The 20,209-nt window shown below is 29.9% G+C and overlaps 1 protein-coding gene across 2 annotated transcripts in view; it reads left to right on the top strand.

Annotated features, from left to right (window-relative positions):
• LOC148226610 (GTP-binding protein Di-Ras2) overlaps positions 1-20,209 on the top strand; it is a 155,768-nt gene that overhangs the window by 73,810 nt on the left and 61,749 nt on the right. The window contains exon 2 of one of the 2 annotated variants that reach the window (XM_088204482.1): positions 13,433-13,499. The exons of the other annotated variant lie outside the window; for it this stretch is intronic. The gene's annotated coding sequence lies outside the window, so the exon portion shown is untranslated. The remainder of the gene's footprint in view (positions 1-13,432; positions 13,500-20,209) is intronic. 2 annotated transcript variants of the gene reach the window in all.

Here is a 20,209-nt window from a genome sequence, read left to right as displayed (position 1 = left end):
TTTTATCCCAATTCGTTTTTTTTTTCTACCTCAACTATCCGGTAGCAATTTGAATATAAATTACAGGAGTCTGTAGTTTTTATGGAAGCCGAGGGAGAAAAACGGTAGAGGGTCTCTTATCTGAAGGAGCTTTCAGAATGGCTTTTTCTTTTGCCTTTAGCTGAGGTTTTTAGGTATTTTGGGTTTGCGCCTAGTTTGTCGCTGTGGTCTGATGGCTTATCGGACAACTTGAGGAAATGTGAAGCTCTATCAGATAACCGATACAGTGGATTTAACGCGCTCGGCTACTCAGAAGGTACCCGATTGTATCAATAGCGAATAAGCGACGTGTTAAATGATCGATGAAAAACAACTCTTTTCTGATGCGTATTTATTTGTTGAGCATAAATTGTGCTTATCGTTAAATAGGGCATAAAAAGTTGATTTTAGCAAGTCACTAGATCGGAAGATACATATTTGTTTATATCAATTAGTTATTTATATTCTTTAATAGCATAAAAACATCTTGTTTCAAGTCATCGTTAGAACTGGATAAATAAGTCAAACTCACAGGGGAATTTGAATATATTTTATTATAAATATAAAACTTTTCATATGTACCAATTTTCATATATTCTTTGTTGAGCCATTTTGACATAAAGTGCTCTATAAAGAGGCAGAGATTTTCAACATGAATATGAAGAAAATTTAAGAAATGTTTTATTTCATCACTAGCTGTAAAAGTATATTTCAGATCCTTTAGTCTCATTTGGCCTACATCTAGCAAAAAACTTTTTGCAACACAGGTTATCATAAAAAATATATTCCTTGTGCTTTTGTTTTCATCTGACAGCGATCTGACATTTTAACACCACATCAAAACGTTAATATGGCACTTTTATGACAGAGATATATTACTGTGGAAAACGTGTGTGCAATGCCAATGTTTAAATGTGGTATTTAATTCGCCCCGCAGAGGAATTAACTGGTCAACAGAAGTTAATCAGAACGATCTGAAAATATTTCTTATGATTTAATTTGAGGGCTTAAAAATGTTTACAAAATAAATCTATTTTACTATATGTACATAGATACAGAGTGATTAAGCATTGTTTGTATTTTCCTGTATCTTAATATTATACATATGTCCATTAGCAATTAGCTTGAACCTGATCAGAATTAATCATAGGGCAGCCTGTCGATAAACTGATCCTTAATATAATCAGTCGTACTTATTACAGTCCACGTTCGCCGCATAAACGGTTTATTGTCTTTTGTGCACTCGATTTCACGTTCGACGGGCCGACATAATGGGAATTCTTCAGAGTGCCCAGGAATGACAGAAGGCCCACATACAGACACACGAGTCGTTCTCTAACACAATTTTCTTCACGAGAGGAAGCTTCCCCATAATGTGTTATAAGGAAAATTTAATTTTAGAATGCATGTGCTTCCGAACGCCGCACATGTTTTTCGGCACTCTTTTTGCCCTATATCGTTCACAGCATAAGAAGAGACTTTATTGTTTCCTAACTTCTCCTATAAGCAAAAATTTAATATAACGAATCTTCTTGCAAAATGTGAAAGCATTGTTAGTAAATCATATAATATTTTTTATTTTTTATTATTTACAATAATAATTACATTTTACAGTGTTTTTCTTAATATCATTTTAAAGTAAATTATTACCGTTACCGTTTTGTCACAAAAGGAATTCTCTTAACGATCCGTGTTGTGTGTGGTCAAAAGAAATCTCTCTTGTGCCATGATGTTTGTCTCATTAACAATGAGACAATCGCCCATTTAAATGTGCCTATATGTGTGGTCGCCACAGGTTTTATCTTTGCTTTACTAATCTAAGAACAGCATTACGTACAATTTTACGATTCTTAGAGTTATTTTATATTTTAATTACTATGAAATATTGGCCAAAATTCACAATATTATATTATATTATAATAATCACACACTATGAATTAAATATATTTTTCGGGATTCTAATCCTTTGGGGTGACTTTTCAGCCAGTAAGACTCAGGTGCAAACTAGTGAGAATTTTAATAGATTATATTACATATTGCAATAGACTATTGTTTTCTCTGAACAGTGGTGGAGAAGCTGGCGCAGGGATGTTGTCGGTGGAAGATCCTCAGAGGTCTTGTATAACGGAAGTTGCTCCCTCTCTGCTATGGTGCTTGTATGAGGAGTCTCTCTTGCGGATCATCGGCCCTGTCGATGGTCCGCATCCAGTTTTTAAAGATAACTGCATTATGAAACGTATACCAGACTATATGTATTTACTATAAACACGTGTTTTTAATTATTACACAAATCGTGCATGGCTTAAATAATATGCAAAGTAATAATTTTATATAAAATAAACGTTCTGACTACTGAGTAATTTAGATATACCAAACAATGCAATAAAACGCAATTGGTTGTGAAGGCATTGTTTATTATTGACGCATATATGGGGAATTTATTATTAGCGATTTACATTTTTCAGTATAAGCAACTCCTATTAGCAATTCCCTTTGGCTTTGCCATGCTAATAAATAAATCACGAGAACCTTCGTCCAGTATGACAGTAAATGAAATGCTATCATGGTCAATTTCAAGTCACAATGACCCAGACAGAGCAACCAAAACACTAATATATACTGGCATATAAATATAATTTAATTATTAATAATACGATATACCGTAATTTAGCTCTTAATGAATTAAGGCACTAGAGTCAAAATTTTAAATGAAAGAAATTTTCTTTACAATAAATAATATTTGGCGCATGAACTTGTAATTTGCCTATATATAAACTAAAACGTTAACTTTAATTAAATCCATAACCGCATTGCTAATTTTAAAAGTTTCGCATAAGGAATCTTTTAATTAACATTTAGTGTGGCAATCATAAATCGTGTTATTTTAAAAAAATTTCATAGATCGATAACTTGAAAATGTGCAAGTAGATTATTTATTTATTTTTTTATTTTATTAATTTATTTAGCTTAATAGCTAATCTTTACATCTAACAAATTTAGTAAACATATATAAAATATATAAAAAATACATAACAGAAAGAAAAAAGATACAATAATAAAGACTTAATATTATAATATTTTATTTCTATATGTACGAAGGTGTTTTTTTATTCCATAAAAATATTGTATGATGAATAGCGAGTATTTCTCATCAAAATTTAGTACTGTCTACTAGTAGATAAAGACAGATGAGACACCTGTTTATATATATGTATATATGGACAGGTGCTGTTTATCTACCGGTAGATAGGGACAGATTATTTTGTTCTTTTTGAACGAGATATTTATCTGTGAGTTTATATTTTTATTATTAACTAGCCACTATTCAAACGTGCCTTATTAAAGTTATTTACACAAAATAATAGATTTACAACTTTGTTGCATATGTTTTACTAATAAATAGTTTTGAAATTCGCCGGAAACTACATTGTTGTAATGAATTTAACATAAAAATAAAGTATGAATTTGGTTGTTCAAAAGTGCATTTCACCACATTGAAACATTGTATGTTAAAATATTTAGTATGTATCAGCCATTGCTCCGGAGGCAACGTGTGTCTTTATTTGTTCGTTTACGTTGAAAACGACTGCGCTACATTGTTTGGAAAGATGTGAAACCGAGTTTAACATACAAAGTACTGTGAAAACCCTTTATTTCTTGGTCAGATCCCCGGTGAATTAAAATTGGTATATAACATATGTTTTACAATTGTTTAGCTTTATAGTAAAATTAAACTTATATGTATAATTTGCTAATTGAAATAAAAAAAAATAAAAGAAATAGAAGATATAGCAATGAGGGTGGATTTTTGTTCGAGATAAGATTTAATTTTGTGTTAAAATACACGCTGATTACAAACCCTTCATTAGAGTTTTTACGGTATAATAATTTCTGAGTAAAATTTTAATTTATAAAAAATAAAATAAATATTAAAGATCTTTGTATGTAGTCATTTTAAATTCGCTCGAGAGTCAGATTAAAATATAATCCGTTACTAACTGTTAAAAATTCGCGTTTTTAATTAAGCCTCTGACTATATTGTACATTCTGTATTAAAAAAACTCCAAACTGTGTCGGTATTTCATGTTTACAAATGTGCATTTTCACGTGTTATTTTTTTTCGTAAATTCAGTGTATGACATGTTTTCATTTTATTTGAAGGAAGGGTACTCGAAACTTTGCGCACCGACCGCGACAATGTGAATGTTGAAACATTTTTACAACCCTAGTTTTATGACCTGTACTTGAAACAATTGCTTTGAATATACGTAAAATAAAATACGTGTACCTGTGTAAAACAATATTTTAGAGCTTTATTTTTAATTTAAGAAAATATATGATAGTTGTAAAGAGAATGTAAAATATATTCTCTAGAACAACAAATAAAATGATTATAAAAGTTTTAGCCAATACAAATGTATATTTGTATGATAGATACATGTATTTTATACAAAAAATCAATACAAACCAATATTCCGTTCACGATAATTATTAGTAGAGTTTTTTGAACTTTTACCTTTCAATTAACAAACACAAAGACAATACAATATTTTTCAACATGATATAAATGTTTAAAAATGTTAAACAACAAGAAGCTTAACCTTAATTAATTATTTACTGTTTTTTTATTATATATTAACAATAAAAAATGCTAAAACTATAATTTTGCTTGCCTGTAAAAAGCATACGAAGTTAAGTTTAATTTTATATGAAACGTTTAATAGTTAAGTAATTACCGTCGGTTAAATGTCTCGCGTTGAAGCTTTCGCAGTATATGAACGTCCATTCCATTACTATATTAGTTATGCCTTGTAAGTTTATATTTAACGTAATATTCTCATGGAATATGTTTTATTATATAGTGTACATTTTTGATATATGACCCGCTATCTCAATAGTGCAAGAGTGAACTCTAAGCAAATAAGGTTGTCGCTTTCGAGACTTGCTCGTTACTCATCCACTGCTTTAAACGATAATGTCTGAAAGGATTCATTTCATATTTTCACATGAATAACAAATATGAATACACCTGGTTTATTCAGTTATGAATTCGTTTGCTTTTTTAAAACATGTTTTTTTACTGTGCGGTTTAAAAAACGCAACGCAACTGAAATTAACTACAATTTATGATATTCCGCTATAGTGTGTCGTTTTAAAATTTTCAACCGCAGCGAATGTATTAAATTATGGATGAAAAAGCCACACCAAGAATGGCGAGTCAAGCATGAATAATTTACTCGTTCATTAATTATGTATTGGTAAATCGAGCCCTATCAATAAAACCGTCATAACCTAGTACATATGTTGTTAATAAATAATTTTAAAAAAAACACCTAGATTCACAATTTTTAATTTCAAAATCAATAAGCTGGTAAAAGTTTTCTCACGATGGTGTCCCATTTTTTCTTAGACGGGAAAAATAATGTTCAATTTATAAGCCCTACAAAATAAAATTAAAGAAAAAAAAACATTATTATATTACATAAATTATTTATAACAATCCCACAATTATATATTATATTTTTGTTAACAAGAATTTAAAAATTACATCAGCAAATAATAAGATAAAATATTGATATGTTGTAACAGTCAGTTTGCGAGTTACAAATACTAGAAACTTCGACTATTATGTAACAATAAAAGTTATTTAATATATATTTTAAAACATTTATCACTTCTTACAATAATGATTTATAATATCAATGACATGTTTTGAAATGTTAAAAGGATCATCATGGAAAATAAATAAAATGTATTAAATTTGTTAATCACTTTAATAAAATATCCCCTAATTTGCTGAATGTTCAATAAATTTTATTCGCTGCTTATTTATTTTAGGCGACAAAAATAGATTTAATTAATTACACTTAAAAGCAATAAGGCTGCTTTTTTAATAATCCAACGTTAAACCAGAAATTGTAATTAGTTTTCGCGGATGGCATAACTACTTTTTTATGTTTATGTTCACGGCAAAGAAATGTGTATATATATAGTACACAAACATACTTAGAAACTTTATGTAATAATATACTTCCAAATTGATATTGTAACTGTTTATCCACACCATTCCTCCCCTATCTCTATGGTAGTTAAAGTTGATGGCGTGACATAACATGTCAGATAAGAGAGGAGCAAATTATGAAGGGTTGTTGAAACCATACGTGATTTAAAGTCGCGTTGTTTGTAATGTGAAAATTTATTTAAAATAAAAAAAGTTAAGACTATTAAGTATATACATATACAGCACATCATGCATGATAAAGTTTAATGTTAATGCAAATATGCATAGAACATCTATATGTTTTAGTACAATAGAAACTTGAGAGGTAATAATAACAAAGGCGTATTAATTACGCGTTCCTTTCAGACTAGGGCGCATTCAACCTAGCTAATTACAATAAAATCTATTTCGCAACAAACATCTCATTCACTTTGTTATCTGCGTTATCCTCTTATAATAATTTGCTACGTCTCAACATTAGCATATATCATTTAACGCCCTTTTAACCCTTCGAAGGGTATTTAGGCGCGAAATGTACATATGTTTGTCTGTATATTAAACGTGTATAATGAAAATTTCATCTCTAAATATTGAGAATACAAAATATTAAGGTGAATTTCAGTTCACCACGCGATGCCGCAATTCAGCACTTGGTAATTTAGATTTGTTCAGATCTCTCAAAGAGCCATTCTAAAAGATGTCGCCGTGTGCTCTTTGGTAAAACTTCTATCTGCTTCCTCCTTGCCAGTGTCGTTACATTACCTTTTGCCTCATTAAACTTTGCTGAACAAATACATGTATATGTTCGCGATAGGCGTATATAGGGCGAATAGGAAAAACCTAAGAACTAGATATGGATCAAATAAGATTAAGATATTAGGACAAACACAATACAAACTCATTATTATATTAATTAAAACTTCATTACTAATCTAAATTTATATTGTAAATAATTGATAAATTTATTTTCTTATGTAACTGAACGTCAATATCTAATGACTCATTAATAATAGCATTTAACTTTGATACATTTTTTTGCAGAATATTTAGAAAAAATGCTTTACATTTTTATCATTTTAATTGGATACATTTTAGTAACAATATAAAAAAATAGTACGTTAAATCATATTAACTCACTAATGACCAGAATCAGTAACTACGACAAAACCAAACTTTAGTATAAACATAAAATGTTTAAGTATATATTGTTTTAGGTAATTTATATAATTTACAATTGCTCCGGGCCTCTAATTGATTAATATTTATAAATTGTCTTAAGCCTAATAATTCATATATATAATTTATTTATTTTTTATTTTATTCTGTAAAAAGTTTTTGCATTTTTAATTAATTTATATTTTATTTTATTACTATTAGTCTTATTTTATCTTTTGAATTCAAGTGTATCTTATTTACTTTTTTCTAAAAGCGTCATGATACAATTAATTGCATTCCCGGCCAAAAGTTGCTAAAGGGCAGTTTTGGCATGGCGTCCTTCGGCTGCAGATTATCGTGATTGCGTCCCTTATTCTAGCTCGATGCGGCCAGGACTTCAACGCTTAAAAACGCCAGTTTTTTCGCGCTTGTCAACGAGCTTGCCAAACACAATATTGTTTTTGGCGACCGTTATGAGTAACTTTAAAAAATATATGAGATGCTGCTCATCTATTTTAAGTGTGCGCCTTAATCGTTTTTTTTAAATTGCAAAATTATCGTTTGTATAATGGCCATTATTACGCACTGTAGAAAGCTGTAAAGTCATAACAATGAGATTTATAATACATTAAAAATTAAATGAACTATTTGTATAAGCAACAACGTTTCAAGCCTTCTGAAAATCTTGTATATTGTTCATATTTAATGGACTAGTACTTGAGAGGCAATCTATCGTTTTAACAATAAATTGAGAACGATTATTTTTAATGCGATTATTATGATTATATTCAAAATTATTAGACTCATTTTTGATGGGGTGTTAATTTTAATATTTTCTACAATAACAATTAAAGCAATAAATATTTTTTTAAATAACACAAAAACATACATAATTGATAACAATAAAAATTGGTTAAAAAAAATTGATTACAATAACAATTATTACTTCTCAGAAGGCAAAAATTCACGTCAAAAGCAATTTGTTAACGAGCGTTTTTACTCGATAAAGGGTTAACTCGTACCTGTTATTATTTATTCAAGAAAAAATATCGTTATTACGATGTTAAAAATATATAAAATGCCGTTTTTGTAATGAGGCCCGGAATCATTGTTTTTTCAGGGCCCGGGTTCGCTCTCGGCAGCCCTGCTTAAATGTACTTCTAATTGTATAATTATCCTTGGCGTAATTTTAAACTTCTCTCGAGTCTAATTCCGTATGAATAGTTCGTAATTCAACCGTTTTATGAAGTAAACGATTAAATAATTCATCGCATGCAAGCCACCGATTACGTGACTAAGACTCGAGTTCATACACCTATGTAGTATGTTTAGAAAATCTCAATTCTACATGTGCTATATTACGCAAACACAAGCGGGAAAATCTTACGTCAAATTTGATTGCGTACCGCGCCTTTGTGATTCTCTCGAAATCGCGTCAGTTTTCTTGACGCATCAGTAATATACTTGCATAATAGAGCGAAAGAGCACAGGGAGACAGCAAAAGCACCAACGCAGTGGGGTAGGTGGTTACTTTTGACCCAATTTTAAAAGAACAGGTGGAGGGTGTTTGACTTCAATGCGGATTCTTTCATTGTGTCTTCTTGTCATAGGAATCGAATCGCATGCAAGAGATATCTGGCGCATAGGAGCAAAATTCAATTTAAAAAAGAAATAAAGCATCTAGTTAACAATGATATTATTTGTTCATAAATCATTGTTTAATCTTAACGTGTAGTACATTAAGGATAATTAATGGGACGCATTAAGATATCTTAAATGATGACAGTGTAACGCGGATTAATGAACCCGTGGGCGTCTTCGAATTTTGATAAAATTATTAAATATAGTACCTATGTGTATTATATGTAATTTTGAATATTCAGCTCTTACTGCTTCTATCTCGTTCCTACTTTAGCAGAATTATGGGATTTAATAAAATTGGTTATGAAGGTTTCGTTTCTCGGTCACTCGTAAATTTCGCCGTATCGAACTAAGCAATTTCGTTATTGCGTTTGGAAAATTTGAGCCTTAACTCATTTTTGAATCCAATTCAATTTGATGGATCAATCACTGAAATATTTTTTTGTGTATCTGTTTATCAACGATATATTGATAGATTACTTTTACGTGAGGGAGAGCAAAATAAGGCAGAGTACAGACTTGGACATAATAATGGGAACCCCAATAAATGTGTTGTATCTTAGAAAATCGTGAAAATATAAAGAAAAAACCGATCGAGATTGTTCAAAGTGCTTTTTAATATTTATTATTTTTAATATATATTAGGCCCAACCTTATCTTTAATTACAGCTGCACCCTTTTTGCCATATTGTCAAATAATGACTAGTAGGTGGACGGAGACAAATTTCTCCATTCCTTCTCAACTCAATTTTGTATTTGAAATTGTTTTGGATAACCTTTTCTTTTAATTTTGATCTGGTGACTTTGCAGTCCATTCTAAAAACATCAAACTATTTAACGCAAACCCATGCATTTCGCGAAGTATATGTAAGTCCTGTATATGTTTGCTAGCAAAATCCAATGTGTCAATTTTTTGCAAAATGGCGACAAGTTTAAAAACTTAAATACTCATAAATCAGTAGGCTTAAATTTTAACAAAATGATCGCTATTCATGAAACGTTAAGAAGCTTAAATTTCATCGAAATAAAATATAAAAAAAATAGTTTTTTGCTTCAAAACAAGCAATGTATCAGATCGATCGGACCCCCATACGAGCCACTTTAAGACTTTCAGAAGTGTTAACGCTCTTAGCTGCTTGGATTTAAAGATTAAAAATTACATTTTTAGTATCCTATAGAACTACCGAGCAACTATACGTTCTGTATGAAAAAAATTAAAATTTTTTGTACAAAATGGCGGCTAATGTAAAAATTAAAAGTGTCATAACTTTGCAAAATAAAATCTTACTGAAAAATGTCGTATGCAAAAAGTGTTTAAAAGTTTAATTTGCATTTAAAAAAAAATTTTAATTATTTTTTTTTAATAAAAAACGAGTCTTATGGTAGTTTAGTTATAGTTTTTTGCTTCAAAACAAGCATTGTATCAGATCGATCGGACCCCCATACGAGCCATTTTGAGACTTGCAGAAGAGTTAACGCTTCTAATTGCTTGGTTTTGAAGATTTAGAACTTAATTTTTAGTATCGTATAGAAGTATTGAGCACCCCCTATATATTCTGTATTTTTTTTTACAAAATGGCGGCCCGGAGTCTTGCTAGAATCGGATGTTAGCGTGGTCTGCGCTTGGAAATATTTTCTTGTAGGAATCCATTAAAGTGGATTTCGACATTTAAATATAAATGTCACTATTCACACAAGTGTACAGGTTTCCTATCGCTGCTGCTGTCATGCAACTCCAAACCATACCGCTTCCATCACTATATTTGACTTTGGGTATTGCGCAATCAGCTAGTACCTAGGTACCTACCTACGTCTCTTCGACGTACGTGTACGAAACCAGAGGTCTCAAAAACATATAAAAGTATGATTATTTAAAAAAAAATTTGTATAAATTAAGGTTTTAATATTTTTTTTATATTAACCAACTTGAATTCATTGGACCAAATGACTTTTGCTTAAACTTCAGATGTTCAATCTCGGTGTTTTCGGACCCACTCTATGTGTCAAAGTCACGGTTTGTGTCAGACTTTACAACCTCTGAGTCTCACATCGCTGAGCCTTCTTCTCACGGTCAGCGAAAAAATATATGGTCCTCTGCTTTCAGAGACTTCAGTAGCCAGCTTTGGCGAAGTTTTTCGACGATTTTTGAGGGACTCGCGAACCAACATTCGATCTTCTTGGGCAGTTGTCTTCGTTTTCTTACAGTTTTTGGCTTTGATTTGTAAGAACCATAATTGAACCGTTTCAAAGCATTTCCGATATATTCAGTCAAAAATATTCAATACTTAATTTCCGTTATTTAGCATTTTTCAAACGTTTAAATAATATTAAAAATAAATTAATAAATAAAAAAATATAACGACAAATTAAGGCCATAATCACGCAACTGAACATAGCGAGCGATACTGAATAATTAGCTGCAAGTAATTTTTTAAAACTCAAGTGAGCAATTAAAAACGACAAATTCTATTGTACAGTTCTCAAAATTACGGTTAAAATTACCTGCTAAAATATTTCGGTCCGACTATACACTTATTATGGCCAAGGCTGTCCTGATTTAAAACATTTAATGTTAATATTTTGATTTTACGACTTATAAGTTAACTAATATATTCGAATTATTAAGCGAAAACAATTTTAGTTCACTTGTTGGATAAACAAAAATACATTATAATTTTTTTTTATTAAATAATTCAAAATAATTTTTCTTTGCTTTTTAACAAAAGAATGGCGAAGCGCTGATCTATTTTTAGTGCATTTTAACCTCCTGCTGTACCTGTGTGTGCCATTACTGATTTGTACTGCCAGCTATCGGTAAATATTTAAACTATATTTAACACCGTTGCTAATTTATAGGACCTTTAGTGTTTAATATTTTCATTTGACAAACCCTCGTACGTATAAATGAAATATTTAACACTTAATTATTTTTTAGATATATTTTTATTTAATGGTAATTTTTGTCTATGTATCAAACAAGTAACGTATCCGTTGAAAAATCAACAGAGGGCATATAAAAAATATGCATTTTACGTAATGCTGTTTTTTTAATTAAATAAAATTATAATTTATTCATAACTACATAAATAACTATTATTCAATCCTAAAAATAAATATTGTTGTGCTTTAAAAAAACAGTCTGTTTAAAATTCGTTCAACTTAATATGACGCATGAAAATCAAATATTCAAGTTTTTATATTATATTTATAACAATCTATAAACAAAATATTGAATGATTTGTTAATGAATCTAGGTAATAAATATATTGTTTTATCAGTGTATTCATGTATAATTCGTGGTTTACTTAAGTTTTTAATTTATAAAAATTGAAATCAGACTCTATTTTTAGATTTAGCAATTAATGTAAATAATATTTACTTCTTGAAAAATTTGATAAGATAACTTGTGAATAGCTAAAAATACATATACGTTTCTTATTTCATATTTATATTTCTAAAAATATTTTCTTGACAGAAGTGGACGAATTTTAAGAGATTCAAGTATGATTAACGAGATGGGTACTAAAAAAAAAGGCATGGAAAAAAATGTACAATGATAAAGAGTAGTATTCAAAAAAATTGAGGTGAAAATCCTTTATTAAAAAACATTCGTAAAATATAAAACATCAATATATAATATATTTAAAGCAGTTGCATTTAAAGTATTTCATTATAGAACTTTAAAAGCAATTCAATGCTTCGCTAATTGAATACCATTTATGCATTACAATGCGAAAAAAGTTTATTTCGCTCGTATAATTGCCTCTTTTTGTATATAGCAAATCGTTTGTCAGCCCTCTTGTGCGCGAGGAAAATAAGGGACGAAATACCTGGGTAAAACGTTCAGGAATTTCGTTAAGGCGACATTTTACGTTGATAAACTTGAAAACGAGATGAACATGAAAGCGTCTTTCGTCGGTTTGTTTGAGTTCAAAGTGGATGTTTTAAAACTGGTCCTACTTCCGCTCTTGAAAAATCTTATTTCCTTTCTTCATGTGCGGTTATTTCATATTTTTCAACTGCGCAAAAGTTTCGCGTAAACAGAAATGAAATATCATGCGAGGAAATTAAATGGAAATCGTTTTCAGATTCACCTCCCTAGTTCAAACAAAGCATAACTCAATATGTTTGTGTGTGCACATAATATATATGTACAGTATTGAATGTTATGTTGCTTAAAACAATTCAACTGATATGAGTTTTTAATACGTGTGATAAGAACATGTGTATGTGAAAAAAGTATTAAATGTGCTTTGAATGAAAATTTAATTGGCTTTCTAAATGTAATTAAAAATAACCTGAACGTGATGGTTACTGAACTATTATAGTTAATTAACTTTCTCTATTGAAAGTTGCTTTGAACTTTTAGTCAAAGCTGATTGATCACTAGAACATGAAAAAATAACAATATTTATTATATCAGATTTTTAATAAATTACAAATAAAATATGCTTTTACTCTTAAAATGTTTATCATACGTAGAACATATTTTTCAATTAAACTGTATTTTTTTTAATTTATTTAAAATATCTGCAATGCGTTTTTGGCAATTTATTATTTTTTTTAAATACGTATATTATCAACTTTTTAACATTTTTCTTTTATTTTCCATTGTAGTTTGACGAGCAATACGTTACAACGATGTAAATCTGTACCAACTGGATAATTCAATCAAACATAAGAAGTGAGTATTAACTACCACAGTAAAAATTAGGGAATCGGTGACATGTAGATAATTAATTATAAATTATTATCTGTATTTTAATTTATAAGCAATAGTTGTAATTTTACAGCTGGGGCAGGTTCTTAATAATTGAGCATTTTTATAAATAGAAATTCGAACCCGCGGCCTTAGGGTTTCCAGTCTAGTCCTTACGAACTACGCTATTCTATATATATAATGAAAAATCTAAATAAGCAATAATACAACAATCAAATTTAGGGTATAATATTGCACTTTAAAATCTCTCTTAATTGCTTTTTCCTTTTTTAAGAGGTTTTTGAATGCTGATATCTCATGAATCGGTAGTACACATTTGAAGAGATTATGTAAATAATTTAGAATTTTAGTCCCTGAATATACTTAGGTACATGAAGAGCTTTTAATATATGTATTTAAATTCTTCACAAATAATTATTATAGATCCAATTAATCGTTTTTCTATTAATTTATCATTGTTTTCTTCATATAAAATTTAATATTTTTTTTTATAAAATCCTTAATTGAATAACTTTATCACATGATAATTCATTACTACTGTTGGTTATGAACTCAAATGTCACAATTAGATAGAACGTGTGCGGGTTTATATTAATTAGTATTCTGCTCCCAGAACTTTATATTATAAATAGCTATATTCAAATTAATTCGTGGCTTAGTTATTTTTAGCTTTTACAGAATAATAATTGTATTACTTACTTTTACAAGCAATATTTATTTTATTTTTGATTTATTAACGCAGTACAATTAATGACACCTACTAATATATAAACCTTTATCTGTAAGCTACGTGCGGATTAACGACCTGTATTATATTATTAGGCATTTCTTAAAGGTTCCTTAGTATTTTGAGCATTTATTATTATCTAAATTACATTATATTTTCAAACGTAGGGTACCTGCTAAGATAAGTAGAAATCAATCAAATTACTGTATGTAAAACAAGTTGAGATTTTTTTATAAAAATTCAATATTAGATGCAAACTTTTTAACATTCAAAATATTTAATCATTGCTAATAAAGGTTGGTTCATATAACAAGCATATTTTTCTATTTACTATTACAGTGAAATATCAGTATAGCGAAGCTCATGAGATCGAAAAAAAAGTTGATATATTTTTATTTTATTTTTAATTACCATATTACTACAGCATCAAAATAACCTCTCACAAGAATGACAGATCGTTTTTTGTCCATTTTAAGGATACAGTAATGAAGGCAATAAAATTTAAAAAAATGTTTTATAAAAAAAAGTTTGAGGGTCAGCGATATACCTTGAGTGTCGCTTGTGAACACATCAAATTGTAACGTCATTCTTAAATTCGGATCAAAATATTTCATTATACTGAGATCAGTCTTTATTGCAATGAAAACATTTTGTATGAAAGTTTTTCGGGGACAAATTAAAGATTCGTTATACTGGGAATTTCGTTATTTCGGTATTCGTTACAAAGAGATTTCATTGTATAAAGAAACGAGTGACATTAGTAGTTACCCATTTTAATTGATCTTAATAGGAGTTTCTCATTAAAATAAAATTATTTATATTTATATGAAAATTTTCGTAATATAATGATAATAGTTCATACAAGATCTATTTTTTTCACCATATTGAATAACCAGCTGTCCCTCTTAAATTGTATATGCGTATATTTTGAGTATCTTAGAGTTGTTGTTAGAGGCGCAATTTAAGGTTTTATATGACTGAACAGATTAAATATCAGGCGCGTATGATGAGATACATTCCCTTTCGCTCGCTCGCGTGTTAAGTGACGAGAGTGAGTGAGAAGAAGTGGGCGTGCGAAACTCATGTAACGCACGCCCTAATATTTCACCCACTCTCGTCACTTAGGGCCCATACGCACTGTCGGCTAGCTAGACTGTCGGCTAGCTAGACTGTACTTTATATGGTTTTAAATGGGTGCATACGCACGCAGGCGCCGAGTCGCCGGAGCGTCAGGCGCGATCCTGCGCAGAGGTGATGCACAGGCGACTTGCCTGTCGCGGCAACCTATAAAAGCATGGGTTTAGATGAGTGCATTCGCACGAGGAGCGACTTTCGAGGCGACTTATACATCATTTACAAAAAATGGCTTCGACACAGAAACGCTCATCGTAGAAATTGAATCCCGAATCGTTTACAATATTTTTATATGAATATTGATAACAAAAAAAAAAATTTGTGAAATAATATGTATAATTATTTTATATTATTTCTTGCTTCTCGATTTAAATTAATTTTATTAACATAATACAGATACATTTATAATTGCATTTGGGAAACCAAAAGCGTTTCATATAGGGAAATTGAATATTATATTGAAATTAAAATGATATTTTTTTCTCTTTAAAATTAATATTGCAATTTCTTCGCGAATGTACTACCCGACTTCGAGTCGCTCGGCTTAGCCGCCTAGTCTAGTTACCTACGTTTTTGAGCCGGCGGCCGCTAGTCGCCGGCGGCTAGCCGACAGTGCGTATGGGCCCTTAATACGCGAGCGAGCGAAAGCGAATGTATCTCACCGTACGCGCCTGTTAAATACACATACAAAGTCACTGAGATCGCTGATTACGAGGCACATTATCTGAGGGCGCAGACCCTCGGCGACGCTCCACCGTTTTGTTGTCGTCGTCCTCAGGAGGATAAAGTGGTTGACAAAATTAAATTAGGTTAATTATTATTTCACATAGTTTATAATTCGAGCGTTTATCACAAAGTATAACAATGTGAATGTATACATTTATTCTCTATTCCTTTAAAATATATTCATTTAGCTCTCAGTGAAATGAAGTTAAGCCACCCCTGCCGCACGGCACCGCACATTGTGTCAGCCCATGGCGGCGATAAAGCAGACTCCATGGTCTTTTGTCCGCCGGTGAATTGTCGCTCGTGTCGCGGTTTATTTCAACAGACGGTTCGTGGACAAGGCCCGTCTTCGAATACACGACAACCCTACTAAATGCAAATATGGAAGCTGTTTACTTGGCCGCATATTGGCCGGCGTTTAGCACAAGGGATGCTTCGTATTACATTATGCGAAGTGTAGCACTACGGCCTCGCTGTTGAACATGTTTGTCAGTAAACAAATAACAAATCTTAGCAATTACCGTTTTACGATTATATTAGATTGTTCTCAAACTACGGGTGCAACAAGTATTAAAGATACATATATGTTTCTGTATGCACGAGGGAAATCAGTCGGAACAGTAGTGGCTAGTTCCATTCGTCAATATTGTATCTACTTCTATATTATCATAAATACGGTAGTGTAGTTTTGTTTTTTACTCTTTAGGAGTGTTTTCATTATTATTTCTCCTTAGAAATGATGAGTTTTCTATACTACTATGCTCTATTGTAAGCAAGCTTGAACAGATATTTTTAGCCAGTCGAAGTACATATTTTTTTAAACAAAGACATTTTTTAATTCCTTTCTTGATTTTACCTCGTTTTTTTAATTGAATGGCATTTGAAACTATACATTGTTTACAAAAGTTTTTTATTACATATTAATTTTTGATGTTAAAAATAACTGTAGAGCATTCAAAACTCATACTGATGATTATTTGTGAACCAATTAATGTTTTGAATTTTGTGAACTTTATTTTATTAGGGTAGAAAATATTTATTCGGCTTGATACAAAATCAAATAGTTTTTAAAATATTAATGTTTTTTTATCAAGCATTAGAAAAAAAATTCTAAAATATTTTCAGCCACATCTAGTACCTAACCCATTTTTTGTTTAAGCATTTTAATTTTTTTCCTTAAACTGCGTTAAATATTTATTGCGGGGATATTTATGTTATGTTTTATTGAAGTTATCTCGAGTTTTAGGCTATATTGCCTTCAATATTTATCCTTCAGAAGCAATTTTTATATTTAAATACAAAAAAATTTAGAGTTGAGATTTGCCAATGCTTTGAAAAAATATATTTTAGATATTCCCATATTCTTGACTTTTTCTACGTCTATCTCAATTTGTATATAGCTTGGTTGTCATTTATAAATCTGTGATTAATTTAAATGTATGGATTGCAATATTACCGAAATTTTTAATACCGGTATTACCGAGAGAGAAAAACAGTCGATACTGAAATTAACGGTATTGACACTATTATTATTATTATTATTATTTTAATTAATTAACCGCTCGCATGATTCACCGTGTTTATTGATTAGTAAAACCAAAGCCTTCGAATATCCCGACAACTATTGTTTCAATATAATTAATATTATAATTACATTTTTTTTAATTAAAACACTTTCATTAATTATAAAAAAGAGGCTAAAGCACCACTCGCCAATTTATACCAATAACATATATTACTCATTATTTTTTGTCAGTTACAATTATCCGAAAGAACCATATATTACAGAGTATTTTTTGTGATTTATCCGTAATTTAATTATATTATTTTATTTTAATTATTGCACATTTAATATATGTTTTAGAATATCGCAATAATATTTATTTTTGAAATATATTTTTACTCAAGTTAATAGTAAAATTAAATAAATGTTTATGTAAATATTATTAGAGTAAAAAATACGTAAATACTGAATAGCCATTTTAGACAATTCAGTCTAACATATGCGATTTTTTTTTAAAATCATTGATTTGCATTTTCAAATAAATTATGTTATACATATGTGTTTTAGAAATTTAAAGCTCTGTGTACTCTTAATAATGTGATGTTATAAAAAACAATAATATTTAGTTGTTACAACTAAAAAAAATATATTTTATTTATTTATTTACTTAAAAAAGTTTGATTTATAAAAACACCCTTCAACATATTTTGGTTATTACTTATTTTAATTATATCGTCTTGTACAATATATTATTAACGTCTAGTACAATATATTAATTACGTTTTTTATTTTAATATAATTATTGCGACTTATTTGTCGATAATATTTAACACCCATGTTTATTGAATCATATTTCGCGGACTATTTGAGTAGAAATATGTTTAAATTGCCACAAAAATGTACAAATAGTAGAATTTCGTGTATGCGATACCTGTTTTTGTTTTCACTTCGCCAGCTATCCCTATCATAAAAGAAGCGCTATCATTTCTCTGTTACATAACATAATTACTAAGAACTTTTAAGTATCGTTAAATTTGCATGAGATAAAGCAAATGTATTCCTTTTATTTTGACTCATCGCGCATATACAAAAATATAAATATTCGAAAGTCATTTTTCTGTTACATAACTGAATTACTAGGAACTGCTAGGTAATGTTAGAATTGCCTGAGATAAATCAGATGTATTCGTTTTATGTTGACACGTTGCGCATATATAAAAATACAAAAATATCGAACATGTTAAATAATTTGTAAAAATTGGCGCTGAAATATCGGCCCGTGGGATTTTTCGCATAAGTAAAGTAGGCCGATATTTCGTCCCTCTTGGACTAAAGGTATAATATTCTTCTACTTTGATATCCTACGCCGAAAAAAATACTTAGGTTAATCCCCTACAATGAGCATCATTTTATTCTACACTTTTGCTTTCAAACATTATGGGGATCGTCGTTTTCATAGTAGCCATGGTGTATTTTTTATTACAAAACTTCGGTACTACCGGTATTTTATTTTGTAATACGGCTTTTTTGTAATATTTTTTTCCATAATACCGATACTACTAGTATTGCAATCCCTAGTAGAGGCCAACGATTGACAATTACTGTAATAATAAAATTGGGACGAACAGACTAGCAAAATATTCTCTCTTAGCAAAATGATCCTTTGTCTTTGCGCGCACTTTTTAATTATATGTGGCCAGGGTTGTACCGCGGATACGATTTCCTTGACGAATTTAGATGAACCCTGATTTTCACGTAAAAAAGGGAAATGAAATTATTTTTTCAAAAGTCACAAACTATTTCACTTTATTTTTTTAATAATTAAAATTTTAGAGCAACACAGATGAGGCTTAATACTAAAAATATTACACAATAATATTTATAGGGGTTTAAATTACCCGTACAAAATCACTTATTTTTCGACTCAATTTGAGAGAAGAATATTCTTCTCGTCGACTGACCTCAAAAATCAGCTAATCTCTACTAAATAGATCACAACTTTGACAAAAATCACTCACCGCTTTGAGCTGATGACGTGTTTATTCCTTGACGATAATGGACAATCTCGGCTTTGGGATCGACGTTGCTTCTTCCTGATGTTCGCCATAATTTCGTAAGAAAACGTTACGAAACCATCGACCTACTTTTCCGACTCCTTAAATTAGGCTGCAAATTTAAATCTATCGCAAGAAGAAATGATCAGATTCAGCAAATTCTGCGATAGATCACTAGTTTGCACATTTCAATTTTAACGGAATCTCTGATCGCCACGTCCGCATTTATTACGCGTATTTGAAACAATTCTTAGGATCGATGTCTTAATATTTGATTAAAAATAATTCATTTTCCTCATTTTAATTATTTATGTTACAAGGAAAATTTATGGAATTAAACTGACCCAATATTTCGGACAAATAAGCTAACGACATTTGGTAAGCTCTTTGTTTGATGGAGCTGAATACATACTACCTAGAAATCGATAGTATAATAAGCGACCAAGTTGCATCTAAGCAGAGGTACAACAATTTGATGTGTCTATATTTATTCTATACTATCAAGCGACATATTTAAATTAAAATTATT

Source organism: Plectrocnemia conspersa, unplaced genomic scaffold, assembly GCF_051122295.1.
Source record: "Plectrocnemia conspersa isolate PC_06_02 unplaced genomic scaffold, ASM5112229v1 ptg000014l, whole genome shotgun sequence".
Lineage (NCBI taxonomy): Eukaryota > Metazoa > Arthropoda > Insecta > Trichoptera > Polycentropodidae > Plectrocnemia > Plectrocnemia conspersa.
The sequence above is the reverse complement of the archived record's forward strand: the minus strand, read 5'-3'. Positions and strand labels throughout refer to the sequence as shown.